General features: G+C 40.0%; 1 long non-coding RNA gene across 1 annotated transcript in view; it reads right to left on the reverse strand.

The window, feature by feature from the left end:
- Positions 1-12,398, reverse strand: part of LOC140521442 (uncharacterized) — a 36,772-nt gene that overhangs the window by 4,430 nt on the left and 19,944 nt on the right. Inside the window, exon 2 of the long non-coding RNA XR_011972933.1 lies at positions 11,281-11,387. This is a non-coding gene — a long non-coding RNA (uncharacterized lncRNA). The remainder of the gene's footprint in view (positions 1-11,280; positions 11,388-12,398) is intronic.

The following is a 12,398-nucleotide window of genomic DNA, read 5'->3' on the forward strand; positions in this document are numbered from 1 at the left end:
GAACAAAAAATGTACCTGTGATGGCAACATTGTAAAGAGGCCATCCTCCATAGCCAGGGCTGATCTCCACTCCTGGATAAATTGAGGTCCGGGACAGTGTCACTTGTAGGAGATGTAAAAGCACAGGTAGATGAATGGAGATTATACCCTGCCCTTCAGAGACAAACTTATTTTTTTAAAGATAATGATAAAAGTATCCATAATAAAAATAAACATATGCCTCTCTCCTCTCTGTCTCTCTCTTCCTCTCTGTCTGTCTCTCTCTCCCCCCAATATTTCTCTTCCATGGATTCAAATCACCAAATTAAGAAATACCTTTGGGGAAAGAAATCATACATATAGGCCTGGTGTGGACCTTAGGGGTCATCCCAGAGAAGGTAAAATTACTTAAGGTCAGACCTCAGTATCTAAGGCAGAATTTGAATCTGGTTCCTTCTGACTTCCAGACAAGCTCTCTACCTACTACATCAGAATTCTTCCCAGATCAAGTTTATAGAGAAACAGCTGTGGCCCCCATTGTTCAGCCAGTGTCCATCCAGCTCTGCTGAGCTGCCTGTGTTCCGATTCAGTCAGATCCCAGGAGTTTCCTGTACTTCCATTTTCCCACTTTCACTCAATGGCATTTTTTATTCAAGAATGCATCGTGTTGGCTTCTTCAAATCTTTTCCACCAGGATGAATGCTATCCATCACTTCTGTTGACATAATAAATCTCATCTTCTCACAGATCCATGATAAATTTTTCTTGAATAAATGAATTTCAGGTCATTTCCACTCTTCTGGTGCTGTATGCATTTTCTGAGCCCCAAAATCAAAGAAATTGGCCCAATCCACCAAAGTTCCATTGTGCAATGACATTATAGTGAGACATAATGATAAAGAAGCAACGGGGTGTAGCAGACAGAGAGATCACCTTGGAGTTAGAAAGACCAATGTTCAAGTGCTGCCTCTGACCAACATGACTGTGACCATGGCAGATCACTTACTATCTCAGTGTCCCCAAGCTATTCATTAAGACTGTAAGAACATTATACAGTGTGTGAGGACTGTTTTTGATTGACTTAGCCCTTAGCCCTTAGCAATGCAAGGACCTAAAACATTCCCAAAAGACTCTTGAGGCAAAATGCCATTCACACCCAGAGAAAGAACTATGGAATCAGAACGCAGAATGAAGCGAGCTATTTTCTCCTGTGTTATGTTTGGTTTGGGTTTGGTTTTTCTCATGGTTTCTCCCACTCATTTTAATTATTCTGTGCAACGTGACAAATGTGAAAATGTGTTTAATAAGAATGCATGTGTAGAATCCATATAAGATTGCATGTCATCTTGGAGAGGGAGAAAATTTAAAACTTATGGAAGTGATTGTTGAAAACTGAAAACAAATAAATAAATAAATTTAGAGGAGAAAAAATGGAATGACAAAAAGACAACAAATTACAGACAGTTGCAGATCTCCAATCTGGGGAGAGAGTTTCTGATAAAATCATAGATCAATTAGCCTAAACTAGCATTTATTAAGTTCTTGGAGGGGGAAGGGGAAGGAGAGATGAAGGAAAGAGGAAGAAAACATGTAAACAATTCTGTACAAAGAAGATATGTACATGATAAATGGAAGTAGATTCAGAAGGAAGGCACTGGGACTAAGGAAGATGGGGAAAGGCTTCTTGAAAAAGATGGGATTTTAACTGAGACTTGAAGGAAGCCAAGGAAAAGGGAGATGGTGAGAAAGAGAGGGAGAGGATTCCAGCAGAGTATTATACATGAGGAATATCAAGGGAACAGTGGTGAGTCTTACTTTTGTTCTGGGATGGATTTGGAGAAGGGAACAAGGCAGGAAATCATAGGTCCAGACTTTCAAAAAAGAAAAACTTGGTGCTAGGTTCAAATCCCACTTCAGACAGTTACTAGCTTAGCTAAGCTGCCAAAAACATGTCAACATAGTCCCTCATCTGTAAAATGGAGTAATGAGGTTTTTGTTTTGTTTTGGTTTTTTACAATCTAGTTCAGAGGTTGCTCTAAGGAAAGTATTTTGCAAGCCTGAAAGTGCTTTAGGAATCTGAGGTGTTATCACAGCAATGCACTCCAGGATTTCTGGTTTACTTTCTGCAAAGATTCATTGCTGTAAAACTCCCAGGCCGCAGCCCTGCCCCACTCCAGGGTTAGTTGGTGGGGCACGCTGAGAATGAGCCAGGCTGTTGATCGATGGAGCTCCGAGACAGTCTGTTTGATGTGAGAACAGTCCCATCTTGGAGCCACAGGGCCACCTGGAAATGCCGGCCACACCGCTGCTATCTCTTGGGCCTCGAGAGCATCAGACCCTGTTCAAAGGACCATGCCTTGTTGTGGCTTGCTGAGCACATTCCAGGCCTGACTTTCAGGACTGAAATGAGATGTCACAGAGACTTCAGGAGGGTTTTTTTTTTTAATTGCTTAACGGTACTTTTTAAGTCTTATGCTTTACCCCTATGGAGCTGACCATAGGAAATTCTGTAAGGAATTGGGCCCCTGGCTTTTATCTCCTACGTTGCTCTGGCCATGGAGACTTGGAAAGCCGGGTGAGAAGTATTGCCCCTTTGCTCCATGTGGGCATCTCCTCCTCATCTTTCTCATCGATTTCTATGATCACTTGTGGCTTTATAAACATTTCTTCTTGTCCTCATTCCAGACAGATGGTGTCTGGTACAGTGACAAGTATCCAGTAGGTACTTAATAGGTACTAAAGAGGTTAGAAAAAGGCCTATTGTCTTCAAAACAAACACAAAGCATAGCCCCTCTTTCTCTGGACCAGTATTCGGCCCACTTCCTGGGCAGTGATATTTTGTAGGTCTTCCTCTTCTGTCTGTAACACAGCTCCTTGGTCTTCCTCATTAGTACTACCTTTCCTGATGCTCTCCTCTGCCCCCTCATCAAGATTTATGTCACCACATTCATTAGGTGACACAATACTGTCAACAGAATCAGCAGCAGCAGCCGCCGCCTCATTATCTCTGTGGTTAACCCCTGCTTCCCCAACGTTGGGCCCTGTCAGAGATTTTAAATTCAAATTAAATTTTAATGCAGCAGCTTTGATGTTGGTGCTAGAACTGCCTAGTCAGGAGACGAATGGGGATGAAGGTTCTATCGGTGCCTCTCCTTCCCTTTTCCATCACTCCTAGAAAGCACTTTTTCTCTGCAAGGATTGAAGTGTGGCGTTTTGATGCAGTGATCTGTTTCCTTTCTTGGTTGGGAGAGTATTAAGAAACATATATTTCACATGTACAGATAATGCTAGATTGTCTAAGGAATACAGCTTTAGGACCCAGATGTTATATGTGACCCTGGGGGACAAGGGATTCTGGCCTGTGAAATAATAGTAATCATAATTTATACTTAGAGACGAAATTAGTCATCTTAAAGACTTTTTTTTTCCTGCACAAGAGAAAATATGGACACCTTTTCTGGGTCTTAACCTGCATGTAATTCTTCCCAAGGCCACAAAGATGGTGAATGTGTATGGGACATACAAAACCACGTATCATTCGGATATTTGTCCATTGAGAAATTGAAATTAGACTACCCCCACCTAGATTATAATTTCTTTGAAGGTAGAGACAATGTCTTCTACAAAGTGTAACTATAAAATAGCAAAACTGTAATAAAACTGATTTTCACACGCAATTTCTAGGATCACTCGTGACTTTATAAACAATGCATTCCAGGCAGAGGGTGTTTGGTGCAGTGATGAGTATCTAGTAGGTACTTAATAAGTACTAGGGTGAATGATTGACTGACTAAGATAAACATAGCCTTTCTTTGTCTATACACAACCTTCATGGTGCTGGGTTCACCCTCTGCAAACACTTAGGTTTGAATTAGCCAACCAGCTTCCCCAAAAAAGGACCTTTTGAAACAAACCCTTCTGCCCCAGAAGTATCTCAACCTTCAAAAATTCATTTAGTAGGGAAAATAACGCTTTCCCTTAGGATAAAAGGTACAGAAACTAGTGAAATCTGGTTGATTTGTTTCCTGCAGGTGTACTCTAAAGCAGGAATGTTGGAAATGAAAGGATTTGGCTAAGCTGCATGCTTATATGACTGTTTCTACCTATAAGAACTTTGCTCTAAATATTTGTAACAAACCCAAGGTGTGGTTGCACTGGGTCTCTACCCATCTGTAATTGGGAGAATAAAAGGTCTTCTTCAAACCTACAACTGCTTTTGTCCCAAGAATCTACATTGTTCCATAGAGAAATATAATGGGCTTCCCCATTCCCCCTGAAAATTCCCCAATTCACATTAGCATTTGGATAGAGCATCCAGCATCTCTTATATTGCTCTCCAGAACAACATTTTCAAAAGAGATATCCATGTCATGGAGCTAGAAATAGTTATTCCCAGGCAAGTATTCCAATTGATTCAACAATTATTTGCTAAGCACTTACTATGTGCCAGCCAAGTATTTATTAAGCACCTACTATGTATTAGGTACTGATGAGCATACAAAGACCAACATGAAAACAGGTACTTCCCTCAAGGAGCTTCTATTCTTCTGGTGAAGAAGAGGGTTTTTATTTTTTTGAAGGGGAGGGAGAAGTAGCAAATGATTGACTTTACTTCTTTCATTCATTGTGTAACAGACTCAAAGGCATGTGAAACAAGAGAGCTAGGAGCAAAAAGGACACCAGTAATGGTTCTGGTGGTTGGTAAATTTGTTATATTGTCTTGTGCTGTAAGGTTGACTTGAGTACACTAACTGAATGTAATTTTCTAATTGTGCTCATATATATTATGTACACATTAGGGTCATACTGCCTGTGATACAGGCAGTGATACATAGAAATTCAGCTGTTTAGTGCTAATTTCCCTCAGAGTATGTATGGCAGGCCCATTAAGGGTCTATCAGCTTTCCTTCCTGGACTTTATTTCTATGATGTTCATAATTCAGTTGTACCGGTGCACTTACACATTATCATACAAGGTCTTGGCTTGTAGTGATTTTTTTAAATGAGAGAGTTTGGACATTTTTATGCTTTTTTCAGTTATGTCTCTTAAAATGAAATTTCATAAGCATTTAGCTGGTAATATGTACCGATTGTCTGTGTTATTTCCCAAACAGAATGTGCAGAGGTCAAGATACTGAGGTTTGGAAAAAAATAATGGAGGAGATTGTAATGAAAGGGCCAGAACGGTGGGCCTCTGATAATAATACATGAACTGCGGCTTAACAACCAGAGTTTGCAGGAAGATTCCAAGCACTGGGCAGGTGGCTGCCCAGATGCTAGTTAGTCATGCAATGGAACAGGGTAAAAGGTGGGGTTCAACAAATATTCAATGTCCATGTTAGTAGGGAATTGGCACCGACCAAGATCTCAGCCTGCCAGTACCTGCGTAGGGCAATGAGAAAGAACAAAAAGCAGACAAAGAAACAAAAACTTTAGTAATGATCCCATTCTGAATCCCTGATCCAATCTTCTCTGTTGGACTCATTGTCCCTTCTTTCTTCCCCTACCTCCCCTACAATTCACTTCCATTCTATGAACTGAAAATGGAATTGGTAAAAAATTCCAAATGGAATTGGTGAAAATTCCAAATGGGATTCATGGAAATTACAAATGGGACTGATAAAAATTCTATATGGGATTCCCTAGTTTGGAAAGTGAACATTTGGCAGTCCTATAAGGTGGCTGAAGATTCAGAGAGAATTCGGATAACTATTAATAAGGTTCTAGAAGTTCAGAATATTTTCTTAGAGAGAAATAAATAGGTGATCAGCAATTAGAGCCAACAGAGAAGATCAAACAGATTCAAATCAAATCTGAGGATAATCCAGAAATCTTATCTTAGATAAGTTTCATCTTTCCACCCAACTTCTTTCTCCAGCTAGAATATACACATTTCTCCTTTATCCATTCTTTGACAATAACGCTGATGAGGAGTGACAGGATAGACCAAAGTTGGGCAGCCAGAAGAACAAAGAAAAGAAAAAGAGATTTTTGATATTCTGATGTGAGGAGGCAAAATAAACTTCCTTTTGAAACATGTGCTCAGGACAAAAGATCTGACTTCAATTCTCAAACGTTTACAATCTAACTAGTGTCTGTCTCCCTCTCTCCTGCCCACCCATAAATCAGACCTAGTTCTGTTTAGGGAAGCCAAAGAAAATGCGATATAAGGCACACCAGAAAAGGGCTCAATGTCTTACTCCACTGAAACTGTAATCAGAGTTAGTACAAGGGATAGAGAGTTGGACCTGAAGTCAGAAAGATCCGAGTGCAAATCTTGCCTCAAACACTTATTAGCTGCATGACTCTGGGCAAGTCACTTAACCTTTGCCTCAATTTCCTCATCTGTAAAATGGGGATAAAAATCACACGTTGCTCCCAGGATTGGTATGAGGATCAAGTAAGGTTAATAAGATGTTAAGCATTTTGCAGTCTTTTAAAGTACTATAAATTCATGGTCATAAGCTTACTAGTGTTTTCTCTGAATAGCCTCAATGTAACTGCGTGGCTTAATGTTCATAAAATAACTCTTTATATTGTTTTCTATAGTGTATACAAATCACAGTTAATGCTTTTTCCTTGTCCTGATTTTCCCTTTCCTTCTACCTTTGCTAATTGCAGTGGGAATTTCCTCCCTGAATTCTATAGGGGGAAGGAAAAGGAACAAACATTAATTAAGCACCTACTATGTGCCAGACATCTATAAAATGAGCTGGAGAAGGTACAAATATACTTTAGCATCTTTGCCAAGAAAACCCCAAATGGGGTCACGAAGAGTCAGATATCACCGAAATGACTTAATAACAATGTCAACAACTTCTGCCAGGCGCTGTACTGAGCAGTGCCATGTCATTTGCTCCTCCCAACAACCTTGGGAGTTGCATGCTATTATGATCTCCATTTTACAGTGGGGGAAACTGAGGCAAACAGAGGCAAACTTACCCAGGGTCTGACACCAAATTTGGACTCAGATTTTCCTGACTCCAGGCCCAATTGGACCCCTTAACTTCCTTCAGTAGCTATTAGAGAAGATTATCAGGCAAGTACCCTGTTGAACTGGGTTTAGACAGTGTCCCAGGGCCTTCTTTGGCTTAAGGCTTAATGATAGGTAGTGGTTACCCTGGGGGACGTAAGGAGTGTTGATAGCATCAAGTACTCTTGTATTGACATAAGAAACATGGAGCCATGGTTAAGAAACTCTACGCTGGAAAATTCTGTACAGAATATTTGGAGTCCTCAGATCCATCTCTGAGTCCAAGATGTGTTAATTCTGGCAGTGCCTTATGGGTCAGGCATATGGAATATTCAAGGGCATTTTGGTAAAAACACAGTACTTACATAATACTTTCTCCATGGCTTCAGTGGTTCTCTATTGGGTACAGAAAGCCACAGATTAAAAGTATACGCTGCCTCTTTAAGGTTGCCATACCTGTTTACCAGGTACTCACAACTCTTTGGGTGGCTGTAGATTACAGGGAGGTAAAAGGAGGAAAAGCACAGATGTTGTCCTTATTTGAGGCTTTGTAATCAACAAGCTGATACTTTCCCCACCAACTCCATGTTGAGATGACTAATGTAAAAATTAGTGTTTTGTCTCCAGAATAGAGGATTTACGTGCTCTGTAGCACATATCTCTAGAGAGGACAAGAATATAATCTCGCAAGCAGCAAGAAGCCAATAAACCACCATTTGGGAGAAAATTCAACTCACATCAAATCCTCTATTGGCTTTCCTTCCCCCAGCAGAAGGCAATTACTCAAAAGTACTCAGTCATGGTTCTTAGGCCCTTCCATCTCTCCATCCATTAGGCCCTCTGCTGCTCCAAGATGACCTAGCCAGATGGTAACATCAGCTACCCACTGGAACTAAGGCAATTGAAACTCTAGATGGGTACAACCAGAAATGGAATGATATTTGGGGTTCAGGATGATGAAATTCTTTAGTTGTGATTAGAAACAGAAGGAGAGGAGGAGCACTCGAGACCAACTGAGCATTTGCTCACAGCATTGTATGGTAACCTTGAAGTGGTAGTGTGAATCCCCAGAAACCCTGCCTAGTGGATACTAAGGCACCTCCTAAACGATAATAGCATGGCAGATTTCTACAGGAAGAAGGAATAAAGGGTGTCTGTTTTGTGGAAACTATGGTGGTTTCTACTCCCAAATAGATTTCATAGGCTCCATTTGCTTTAGGTAGACATGTATTTTTGTATTTCTTATTTCTATCTCTTTCCCTTGCCACCCCCTCATTTTATTTTTGATTTACTTCTGTCAAGAGGATGTATTTTTTGTGTTTCTTTGAGTGATTGCCAGGGTTTATGACATATGTTGATGGTGGCTCTTTCACCCATGTCAGTCAGTAGGATGAAGGTCATCCTTGATTGTCTTTCCAGAATATTTACAAACCGGATAGCCTCATGGATGATAACCTTGTTATGAGGAGGGCCTCATCAGTCAGACTGTGTCCTTAGCTGTGGATTAGAAAGATCACCCTCTGATCTGTTGGAAAATGATTTCATTGTTTTCTCCTTGTTATCAGGTAGTTAGGGAAAATTGCACAGATTGAGGAGCTGGATTGTTCTCATCTCAAAATGGAGTCCAAACAATTTGGTTTCCTAAAGACACTGGTTTGAACTACCACTGCTATTCCCAAGGAGGAGATGGGGCAGGATGCTTGCTTTGTGAGTCATATGATCCTGTCTTCTTGACCACCATTAATAGCTAGAACTAGAACATGTGCACAGAACCAGGTTAGAAGTGTTTTAGAGTGCCAGCCACAGTTGTGCATTGACTTTGTACCTTGATGAGGTATTCAGTCAGACATAGTAATCGTCTTCAGCTTCTGACCTTCTTTCAAGGGCCCCAGGGCCCTTGAAATATCCCATTTCGAATAAGAATGGCCAGTGACGTGGTATACCTATTCTCCTCTTTAGGACATGAGCCTTTCTTAAACCTTTGCTTTCAGTTTCTTATTTTCTTTCTTTCTGAAGGAGTAGGGTTGTTCAGGACTTTGGGGACTTGGTGACATTAGTGTTATCTGTTTTATATAACATGAAGTCATTATTAAGAACATCCTAGATCATAAAAAAGGGAGAACAAGAGATGAGGAGAGTTGTGGGGGGTTTTTTCCTCCCCTTGAAGATAATAGCAGTAATGCTGGAGAAGAGAAGGGGAAAGGTCATGGAGCTGCTCTCTGATTGGTTGCCCCTACTCGGCATTGACATTTCTGCAGTTTCATCAGAAATTTTAAATAATCCATGTGAAAACGGAAGGTAATTTACTGAAGATGTATACTCTCCATGTGTCTGTAATTCACCGAAAACATAATCTGGGTTCTTGGTGCCTCCCTTTATGTGCTGCCAATGCTGTGACTACACACACACACACACACACACACACACACACACACACACACACACACACAACCAAGGAGATAGCTTGATCAGTTTATGTGGGAAACTGAGTCAATCAGTGAAGAAATATAATAAGGGTCTGACCACATGAAGACTAAAGGAATCAGTTTCTATATAGGAAGACAACAGAAGTCAGGTAGTCACATCTAATTCAGCAAAATCTCATGGATTCATGGAGATAAAGGGCTTAAAATAAAAATTAGAGCCTTTTGGGGAAAGATAAAAGAACAGTCTGAGAAGTGTAATTTCAGCTAGTATGAAGAAAGAGAGGCAGGGGGCTTGCTCCATTCTGTTTTGCCATTAAATCCTTGGTTGATCACAAAAGAATGGAGAGGGGCAGAAAGACTCAGAACCCTGTATTCTTCTGAACAGTAATTTGGAATAGTGAAGTAGGAAATTCTGCACATTCTCTGAGCCTACTTTCTGTTTTTAGGGAGGTTGGCCTGAGGTTTCTCAGCTCCTTGACTCAGATACACATTGGAGAAGGATTCATGACAGTCTCTCAATCCCCTTAGTTTACTTTATCAAGCCAAAGCATGCAACAGCTGTGATCAGATCTCTTCCCCATCCCTCCTCCTCTGTCGTCCCTGCTGTTTCCGATCTGTGGCAGGGAGGAACATGTTGGCAGGGACACTGACCAACTGCCAAACAGCCATACTTTTCATTGATTTCAAGTATTCTTGTATGCCAAGACAGAAAGTAGAACTCACACGTGAGGGTCACACACAGTATGAAGGGGAGCTTTGACAGTCTATCTCTGCCTGCCCCATACAATGGGTTGAATCTCTTCTTCTGTACACAATAGGGAACTAGAGTGGAAATGCACATACAGTTGAATGCAGGAATCATATTGGGTGCATTTTTACATTGATGGAGTTTGGACTGTCTCCTATTCTATTTTCTATATGCAACCACAGCTCAGGGAATATGGAGGACAAATTTCAAAATGGCGCAATGAGCTCTAGTCTCAGATATAAAAAAATTGAAATATTATTTACTTCTTCAACAGGTTGCTTAGCTTTATAATGATTTTCATTGTATTTTAATCAAATTTGCCTCTAACACAGTCCTTATCTTTGAAAAAAAGAAACTAGTCTTTATCTGTAAGGTTTTGTGGCAGAAGGTTATAGGATGGAGACAGGAAGATGTCACATCAAATATACATGATCCTGGAGAAAGTGTTGGCAAGAACCAGCGCCAAGAATATTCAAAAGACATTTTGTAATAGCCTTTTCTTGAGATATGTTTGTATGATTTTTTTTGTCTAGACCTGTGATTTCATCTATGTGGGGGAACTGAGAAGTTAAGTAACTTACCCGTGGTCAGACAGACAAGACTTAACCCCAGCTCTGCCTGATTCTACAACCAGTATGACCTTGAGAGATCACTTACCTCTCTGGGTCTCAGTTTCTTCATCTGTCAAAATGAAGAGGCTGGCCTAGGTGACCTGTAAGGTCCCTTCTAGGTATTAGAACACTTTGACACTTCTATGTATCAATGAATGTATCAAATCCAGGAATTTTGGGAAAATCTTCCTGCTAAAAAATATGTATTTTTAAATGTATGATAAATACACATTAAAAAGCAATATGTTTTTAAATATAATATGTGCAAAGAAGGCTATAAATGCATAGGCTAAATGCTAGTTGACTGAAGAGACTTCTTGAGAAGGTTTGTTATGGGAGTTTTTTTAATGATAATGTGAAATATTTAAAAAAAAACAAAAAAAAAAACACATACCCCCTCTGAAATAAAAACCCTACCTGACAACTTTCTATCCCATATTTCCCAAGAGCCTGACATATCCCAAACACCCAATAATAAATAATAAAATAAAAATAATAAAGGGCTTAAAAAAAGATACCAATACAAAGAAATACAAAACCCACCTGCCTCTATATTTGGCCCTGATGGATGTAGACAGGAGTGAAGGCTTCAGGTGTCAATAATACGTATTTTCTATCCTCTCTTGCAAGAGTTTCCATGATGTTAGTTTCTGAAATAGTTGCATACAAATAGGAGTGGAAGAGTTCAGTCAGACTCTCCATTCCTAAAGCCCTTTCCTCCTTACCAGGAGAAACTTGCCCTAGGGTACCTAACATATTTGATGGTGAGTGCTGGATAGTCACCTCAAAATGTGGTGAACATCTTACTTTGGATTTTTTAATCCAGTTTTTTAATATTTAATGACACATTGGGGTTCTTCTACCTTCAGGTGCTAATAGTCATCATGGGACTTCTGGCTCTTTCAATTAAACAAAACCCGAATGCCTCAGTCTCTTTAAGTGCTTACCCTTTTCTCATCTCTTGCTACACATTACCTCATGGGAAATCAATACCCTAACCCTGATCCAGGCTTGATGGGTAAAGAGTGAATTTTAGGCTTCTATCCACTCGATCTACTCCTCCATGACTTCTCTCCAGAGCTAGAAGGAGACTTCGCTCCCTCTGATTGTCTCAGATAAACTTAACCTCCCCAAGAGCACTAAGAACTGAGGACTCTGATGAGATAATAACACTTTCTAATAGTCTTCAGTACCCCTAAGGGATCTCCTGGGGGTAGAAAGGTATTTCTTTATCAGTACCCACCCATGCCAACTCATGCTCAGACAGATTCTCCCACAGATTTACCCAAAGTGAGCAGCTTTCCCTGTGTCAAGAGTATGGGAACTTTTAAAAATATATATCTTGATAGTTGTTTTTCAATATAATTGGTTTTCCTCATAATTTTACATATTTTATTTTATGCATTTAAAAACATGATTCTGAGAAGGAGTTCATTGGCTTCACCAATTACCAAAATGACCTATAACACAAAAAAGGTTAAGAATTCTTGCCTCAGTTCTTTCTACATCTTGTAATAATAGCTACCATTTATTTAATGCTTACTATACACCAGGTACTATGATAAGTCTTTTGCAGTTATCTCATTTGATCCTCACACTAGACCTAGGTACTACTATTGTCCCCATTTTATAGATTAGAATGTTGAGTCAAACAGTTAGAT

Source organism: Notamacropus eugenii, chromosome 1 (genome assembly GCF_028372415.1).
Source record: "Notamacropus eugenii isolate mMacEug1 chromosome 1, mMacEug1.pri_v2, whole genome shotgun sequence".
Classification (NCBI taxonomy): domain Eukaryota; kingdom Metazoa; phylum Chordata; class Mammalia; order Diprotodontia; family Macropodidae; genus Notamacropus; species Notamacropus eugenii.